Genomic DNA, 8502 nt, shown 5'->3' on the forward strand with positions numbered 1-8502 from the left:
CCGGAAGAAGACGCAAGGCGAACTCCATCTTCTCTGTGAAGTTATTGGTGTATTCATCGATTGACATGCTTCCCTTCTTCAGGGTTAGAAACTGGTTCTCTAGCTCAAGCAGGTTTTGAGCTGAGTAGTACTTTCGTTTGAATTGCACCAGAAATTCTGCCCATGTCAGTTGCAAAGGCTCATTAGGGCTCAGAGTCTTCCCCAAGGTATTCCACCAACATACAGCGCCTCCTCGAAACTGACGCACTGCAAATGTGGTCTGTAGCTTCCCTCTACAACCGCATGTCATGAAGGCTAACTCCATCTCCGAAATCCAATCCATGACCCCGATCGGATCCTCCTTTCCAGTGAAAGTTGATGGCTTGCAAGTCAGAAAATCCTTGTACTTGCATCCATTCCTCTCGACCTCGTCATCTTGGTTGTTTTGTCGAACTATTGGTGGGTTGACTTGACCAACAGTCCCACTGTAGTTTCCTTCCTCAGTCTACCCTTCATTCAACTCGGGCTGTTCGATCTGAATAGTGGCTTCCTCGCGATTTTGCTGGAGCAAACATCTAGTTTCCTCCATTTGACGATCCAACATCGCTTGGATCATCGCTTGCACTCCGGCCATAGTGACTGGCTCAGCGGCGGCTTCCATCACCGGTATTTGCTCAATCACTGGGGGTTGGTTTCTGTTCCCATTTGCATTCACGTTTCCGCTACGGGTTCTTGCCATCTTGATCTATACACCGAATAAGGTGAATCTAGATCTTTACTTAGGATTGATGGTTAAATCATCCTTATCACTCCGAAACGTTTATATGCTAGTTCTAATATCGTAGTCGTACGTTTAGAATCCTAAACACATAAGGTTTCCAGATCCGGTCGGCAACAGACCATAGATCCGAACAACTAACAGCATATCAGGCACAACTATTTAGCACATAAAAGCATTTTAGGCATAATTCCTAAAATAAGCTAGTGCTCACACCTCACAATCATCGCTTAGCATTCTAAGTTTAAGTCTAGAAATAAATCCATATTCCTAGTTCGCTTAAACTAATGCTCTGATACCAACTGTGACATCCCCAAAATCACGGCCAGAAAAGACCGATTTTGTTTATGCTTTATAAAAATGAGAGTACTTCATTTTATAAAAAGGTTGCGGAATTTGTTCCCAGAAAAAAATGGTAAATACGTTATTAAAACATTTTCGAAGAAACGTATTTATTTCATTTTAAAACGTTTGGGATGTCATCGTTAATACAGGAACATAAGCATAAACAGAACTTACAATTATTCACACTAGTGGTCTACATCTCTTTAAATCTCTCAGTGTAATGTCACTTCATATCAACACCTGTGATATAAATAAACTGAGTGGGTCAGGTTGGGAAACTTGGTAAGCACATAGGGATTTCAATCCCACAATGTTATACCATATATATAGTTTAAAATTCACAAAATCTATAATTTCACCATACATATATATAAACAACTCTTATCCCACCCCGTCAATCCTCACAATGAGGCTATCCATACTCTCGGACCTAAGATTAGTTGTTTTACCTACTCCATACTCTCGGATCAGAAATGAACGAATTTACCAAATCCATACTCTCGGACTAGGGACGAATGACTAATCCATACTCTCGGATTAAAGATGAATGATTATGCCTAATCCATACTCTCGGACTAGGGACAATAGCTAATCCATACTCTCGGATTAACGACGAATGATTATGCCTAATCCATATTCTCGGACTAGGGACAATGACTATGTCTAATCCATACTCCCGGATAAGTGACATATACAAACTTCTATTCTCTGAGTTTAACTCACTTGTACTCGTAAGAATATACTACCTAATATTCCTCATATTTAATTTAGGTCTACTCTTTATCCTAAATTATCAAATATAATTAGGTATGTTCTTTAACACGAATTTCAAGCAACACCAATTAACTCGCACATAAACATATAATTAATACTTCAATCAATACTTGTATTAAAATCATGTTCATGAAAGGGACTATGCACTCACCTGAGAAGGTGGTGACTCGGTACTCGGACAGCGCTTCGTTTACTTTAAATAATTTCCTTCGACGAAACCTAGTATTATCACCAATAGATTTTAGTCTATTATTCGCCGAGACTAATTAATAGTCTAGCTATTATTACTATTATATAAGCGTTAAAAAAACTACTTATATAACCCATAATAATAGCCCAAGTATTTATTATATGTTCTTAATAACGTTAATATAATTAAATAAAAACTATATTAAAAATAGCGTAGGCGTAGCTCACTTACAGCGGGTTTTATAGAAAACCAAGCTTTGCTTGGAGCAGCGTTTCTGAGCCGAAAAGCTCTTCTTCTCGGAGCCGTCGAGCACTCCGGGGCTTCCGCCTCGTGCTAGGGAGGTTCCCTAGGCTTTTCGGGGGATTTTGGGGCTAGAGAGAGGTTTTAGAGAGAGAGTAAAGAGAAGAAAGAATGGGAAATGTGTGAAGAAAATGAGGGTGGGAGAGGTGGTATTTATAGGGTGAAAATGGCTGAACTTGGTGCCACATGTCACCATCTAGTGGCAAGACTTGGGGAGAAAGCAATGGCCAAGATTGTGCCACATCACCCATTTTTGCACAACACACTTCCGACTTCTAAAATCCGTAACTTTCACATACGATCTCTATTTTTGACGTTCTTTATATCCACGCGTAGGTAAAAATAATATCTACAACTTTCATTCTGACTCCGTCGGCTAATTCTCAACCGATCTTAAATTTAACAATACGAGGTGTTTAGACTGTTAAATGACCGCGAAGAATTCGTAACTCCTTCATACGGACTCTGTTTTCGTCTGTCTTTTTACCTTTGAGTTCCTATTAATGAGATCTTCAACTCTCATTTATTTCACGTAAGCCAAAAACCGCTCGAACTAAAATTCGAGTTTCGGGTTGTACACTGCTAAGCCGAATCTTAGAAAAATCATAACTTCCTCATACGAAGTTAGATTTGGGCGTTCTTTTTATCGACGCTCTTAGTTTAACATATTCTACGACTTTTGTTTAGATTTATAAGGCTAAAAAGTCTTCTATCATAAATTCACTATTTACGTCTTCCGGTGCCGTGTCGGTTTTGCCGTAAAACTTCGGCGGGCCATAACTTCTTCGGTATAACTCGGATTTCGGCGTTCTTTATATGTACGGAAACCTTGTGACATATTCTAAAACTTGGTTAAGACTATTCATTCTAAATAATCTTTTGTCGAAAAGTCATTTTTGACCCCTATTGCCTCTAAATTGACTAGCCCGGATCTGCGGGCGTTACACATAGGTAAACATTGTGTGCATGCTAGGAGCATGGGACGAGTGTAATAATTCAAGTAAGAAGTTGATTACCCGAAACGACAAATAATTTGTAATCAATATGGTGATAAATAAAAGGTGTTTTATTTATGCTCAAAGGTTTGAGGCCATATGGGATTAGTATTATTCTTGTGTTTCACTTTGCATGTTTTGACTTCCAGAATAATTGAGTTTATTAAGAATAATCGAATTATTCAAACGGGCCACAGTCGTTCATATGTTGGAAGTAGATATGAATGAAGACTATCATGAATAGGTGTGTGGATTATCTAAAAGAGTATTAGACATAAGCAAATGTTTGCTACAACATTCATGAGTGCTTATGAATATGAATTTGAGCATTGGATTAAACCCACCCTCACTTGGATCACTCCATGAATCGTATCACGAGTGATTGGTGACACGATAACATCTTATATTCTTGAAACCGAGATGTGTGAGTTGTATCTTGCTAATAAGTTGCACATTGATAATATGAAAACGTACTGGTAACTTGGTGTTATAAAACATATTGTTGTGTGTGATTCGGTGAGTGAGTGCAAGCAAGAATTGTATCAAAGTTTATCTGTTCCTTTTATCCAAAGAAGGATAAAAGCGATATCTTTGGGCCCCTCGATGGTTTAGTGATGACAAACGTAAATGCTCGGCCGGGCTAGGGCTAATTTGATTTGTTCAATTAGTCAGTCATCATAAATCGGAAATAGAGAAATAGTACAAAGAGAATGATTAGAAATCATGTCTCATACGATATCTAGAATGGAGGAATATATAATCCCCTATCTAAGGACACGCGTCTCTGATAGGATCAGAGTTGACAGCAGCTTTGGAAAGCTACGATTGCAGATCAGGATCTGAAGTCATATGCATAATAGTTATTAGACTTATCCAAGTGGGAGACTGTTGGATTAGTGTCTAAGTCCATAACTATTTTGGTACGTACTTGACCCGATGGTGCATGGTCCTTTTGCGTTGCCTTCACCAAAGCAACTTGATAGGATGAATTATGGAGAGAAAGGATTAAATATGATTTATTAATATATTATGAGAATAATATATTAAAGGAGAAATCATATTGTTTAATTAATATTAGTCAATAATTAATTGGTAATTAGTTTTGTGACTAAAAGAGATTAATTAAACTTAAGGGACTGGAATTGTAATTATAAGATAATTATAATTTGGGCCATGGATTGCCTTATATTAAGGGGTGGACGAATTCTATGGGGGAAGCCCATATGAAATCCTCCAAGACCTTAATTAGAAGGGTCCATGGGTTGCTAAAGGCTTAAGCATCCAAATTAGGGTTTCCTTGTTAGATAACCCTAATAGCCCAACTATATAAAGACCCCTTAAGTCTCAAAAACGTGGCTAATGATCTTTCTAGGGTTTCATACGTTTTTGGGTAGATTCCAACCTCTCTCCTCTTTATCCTCTTGCTTATTATGTTTGTGAACCATTAGAGGAGTGACACTTGTGACTCTAAGCATTCCAAAGTCAATTCAAGGAGATATGGGATTGTTATTGCTACATAACAATCAAGGTAACATTATAAACTTATTCTTATGTTAATATGATTACTTGAATGCTAGAATTAGGGTTTATAGTCTTGGATTCAAAGCATGTACAATAGAGAAACCTAGATCCAAGCATTATGGTTTGTATGAGCACATAGGATGTCTTGTGACCAAAACCCATCACTTATACCTTTCGATTTCGGAACCATTAAAGCCAAACCCTCACGTATTCTAGGGAAAATAAGGGATTTTCCCAGCCTCAACCTTTTACTAGTGGTTGCTGGATTTTTCAAAAAGGAAATATGCTTAACTTATATAAGTATGGTAGATACTTATACTTTCAGATTTAAAATGTGTAATTCAATAGTTTTCAATTAAGGGAAATGTAGGATTTCCCAGGCTAATCATCAATATTTTATAAACAGATGGACTATCATTTAGCTAACGAACTTTCATTATTGATTTCATGATTCCTTAGTTTATGCATTCGGGTTTTGTATGAAGAATACCTGATAGACTGTGGAATGTGTGGTTTTTGCCTCATTCCCTGTTCCTTGTTTGGTTGTGGGTAATCATCAATATTTTATAAACATATGGACTATCATTTAACTAACGAACTTTCATTATTGATTCCATGATTCCTTAGTTTATGCATTTGGGTTATGTACGAAGAATACCAGATAGACTGTGGAATGTGTGGTTTCTGCCTCATTCCCTGTTTATCCGGTATTGGTTTATACATAACTAGTATGAACCAATATATCATAGAAGAAATGGGTATGCGATTTTTTTGAGAAATACTTTCAACCAATATCGAAGAGTCATTTTTCTTACGATATATATTTATTTCATACGACAATATAAGATTTTCCAAGAAAGATATTGCATTTTCCAAAAGAACCGAGAACTATTTTCCTAAAACAAAATATTTATGAACTCACCAGCTTTATGTTGATACTCTTTCGAAAATTACTTGTATTATCAGGGCTCTAGTAGAAAGGTACGCCCCTAAAGTTTTGAGTAGACTACCTAGCACCGGGCTACGACTCCTGTTGTCTTTTTCATTTTTCTTGATCTTCGAATATGTAATGTGTAAAACACTTATGTAAAACATATACTTATTAATGCAATGGTTGGTTGTACTTTGATTACTATAATGCATGTGTTGTGATACTTACATGACGTCATCCATCCCCGAACGTTTCCGCCATTCTGGTTTGGGGGTGTGACAGATTGGTATTATAGCCTTGTTTATAGTGAACTTAGTGTATCAATCATAAAAGATATACAACTAAAAACACATTGGGATAAAAACACTCTGACCAAGAATCATACTTTAAAAAAATATATATCATTATCTTATAAAAGTGTATATATATATATATATACACACACACACACACATTTAGAATATGTATATACTAGAACAAGAATCGCAAGAAGAACAAAATAAAAGTATTTGGAGGTTGGACACTGCAGTTAAACCTGGGCAGTTATGTAATCATGTCTAGGATCAATATAGCCTGATCAACTATATTTATTCGAGACATGACCAACATGTGCTTGGGAGTGATTTTAGTGTTGCAACAAGTCTAAAACTTAGCTAGATACCCGGAAATTTCTTAAACCAAACATAAGAGGTTTAAAATACTATAGGAGTATTTTGGTTACTATAAGATAACAACAAAGTACCGAGCATACGATTACAATACTATAGAAGTAGTACTAGACTAGACGTCTGTTAACTATCTCTTTACCCCCATTCTTGTGTAGAGATCATGGCATGATTCCATCTCCCTTGTGACCCGTACTTTCCCAACCAAGAAAATGGTGGATGGATTGATGATGAGCCAGAAGAAGAACCTGCAATCCCCTTAGATGATCACTCTGCCGAGAACTATTCAGAGGGTTCCGAATCTGAGCCCGAAGTCAATAATCTACCCTCGATGGCTCCTGTCCCAAATGCTAACCCTCGTCAGGTTTTTCGAGGCCCGACGCATCCATGGGTGGAAAGCTTGGAAACATGGAGTCAAGAGCAGGATCAACCTTTGCCCTTCAAAGGAGACAAAAGCTTCTACGATCTGAGCCCAGGAGGCTCAGCAGACAGAGTCCTCTCAATCCTGGTCTGCAGGGTTGCTCGGAATGAAATACAGGGTAAGACAGAGTCCTCTCAATCCTCTCAATCCTACCTATGCTCTAAGTGGCACTTTTCCCCGTAAACATCTCTATATTGCAAGTACTGTTTCACTAGTTCTTCATACTGTCAAAAAATTTCCCTCTTTTGGTAGGTTATAGACCTACTCATAGGTCAAAATTTTCCTAACTCTATCTAATATTAATGCCAACTATAGAGACAATAGTCTTAATTCAGTTAAGGGTCATCGTTAGCAAAAATATATCTTAGATTTGTAGCACGCGAACTAAATAACTTCATCAAATTCGTATTTTAATCTTTGAAATGTATTCTTAGGCTGTACTCTTACCCTAGACGATCACTCATTTCCCATCAATCTCGTGCCATTATCCATAAAGAGCTTCGATTTTCTAATCGTCATAGATGGGTTGAGCGTCAATTACACAAATAACCTCTGTTTCGAGTAAACGATTCATCTCAATCTTCTCTCTAGCGAAGCCCTCACCATTTTCCATGATAAACTCAGTTCAAATCTTCGTATCGTTTCATGCATCAAAGCCCAGAAGTACCTGCAGAAGGAATGCTCTGCATTTCCAGCTCATGATAATGAAATGCAAAACATTGAGTACCATGTGAGCTTTCCTGAAGTCTGCAATTTCCTTGACATCTCTCCCAAAATCTTCCAGGGATTTCTCCTGAGTACCAAGTCAAGTTTCGTATCAACTTAATCGCCGGAGCTACCCTTGTAGCTAAACCTTCATATTGTCTAGCATCGGCGGGAGTGCAAAAATTTTCTAGCCATGCCAATGAACTGATCACTAAAGGATTCATAAGTCTGTGTTATGTGAACCTTATTATGCATTGTTTTCAAATCTTTTCGAAAATTGGAAATTGATGTTCACCAATTGAAGGTAACTTAGTTCGGATGACACTCGTGATGGGTTTTTGACCATTCTAACACTCCCTAAGTGTACATGCAACCCAAATAACCTTGGATCTATGTTTATCTAATTATCATGCAAAGTTGATTTCCAAGGCTATGATCCTATCTAGCATACATGGGGAACAATTTTAACTTGAATAAAAGATAGAACTACATACCTTGTTGTTGATTTTGATCCTTGAAACCTTGTGAGCCTAGCACCCCAAGTGTGATGCCTCAAATGCTTCACACAACACCAAATGCTATGGAGTAAACTTGGAGAGAAAGTGTAACACTCTAAAATCAGTTTCTAGCCCTCTTGTTTCCTTGTCTAACCGATTTTGGGAGTGTATGAGACTCTTATATAGTGTTGACCCATCTAGGGTTACACCATGTAAACCCTAATGTATCATGACTCTTCATTCCATGAACCATGGGTTTGTAACTCCCATTGAGCCTCCATGGACCATCCAGTGGGTTTAACCCAACTTGACTATCCATGGAGCCTCTTAGCCTACTATACAAGATATGGATGATTTACATAATCAACCCATATATTTAATTAATTATCTTTTGATCACTT

Source organism: Lactuca saligna, chromosome 5 (genome assembly GCF_052625555.1).
Source record: "Lactuca saligna cultivar CGN05327 chromosome 5, ASM5262555v1, whole genome shotgun sequence".
Taxonomy (NCBI): Eukaryota; Viridiplantae; Streptophyta; class Magnoliopsida; order Asterales; family Asteraceae; genus Lactuca; species Lactuca saligna.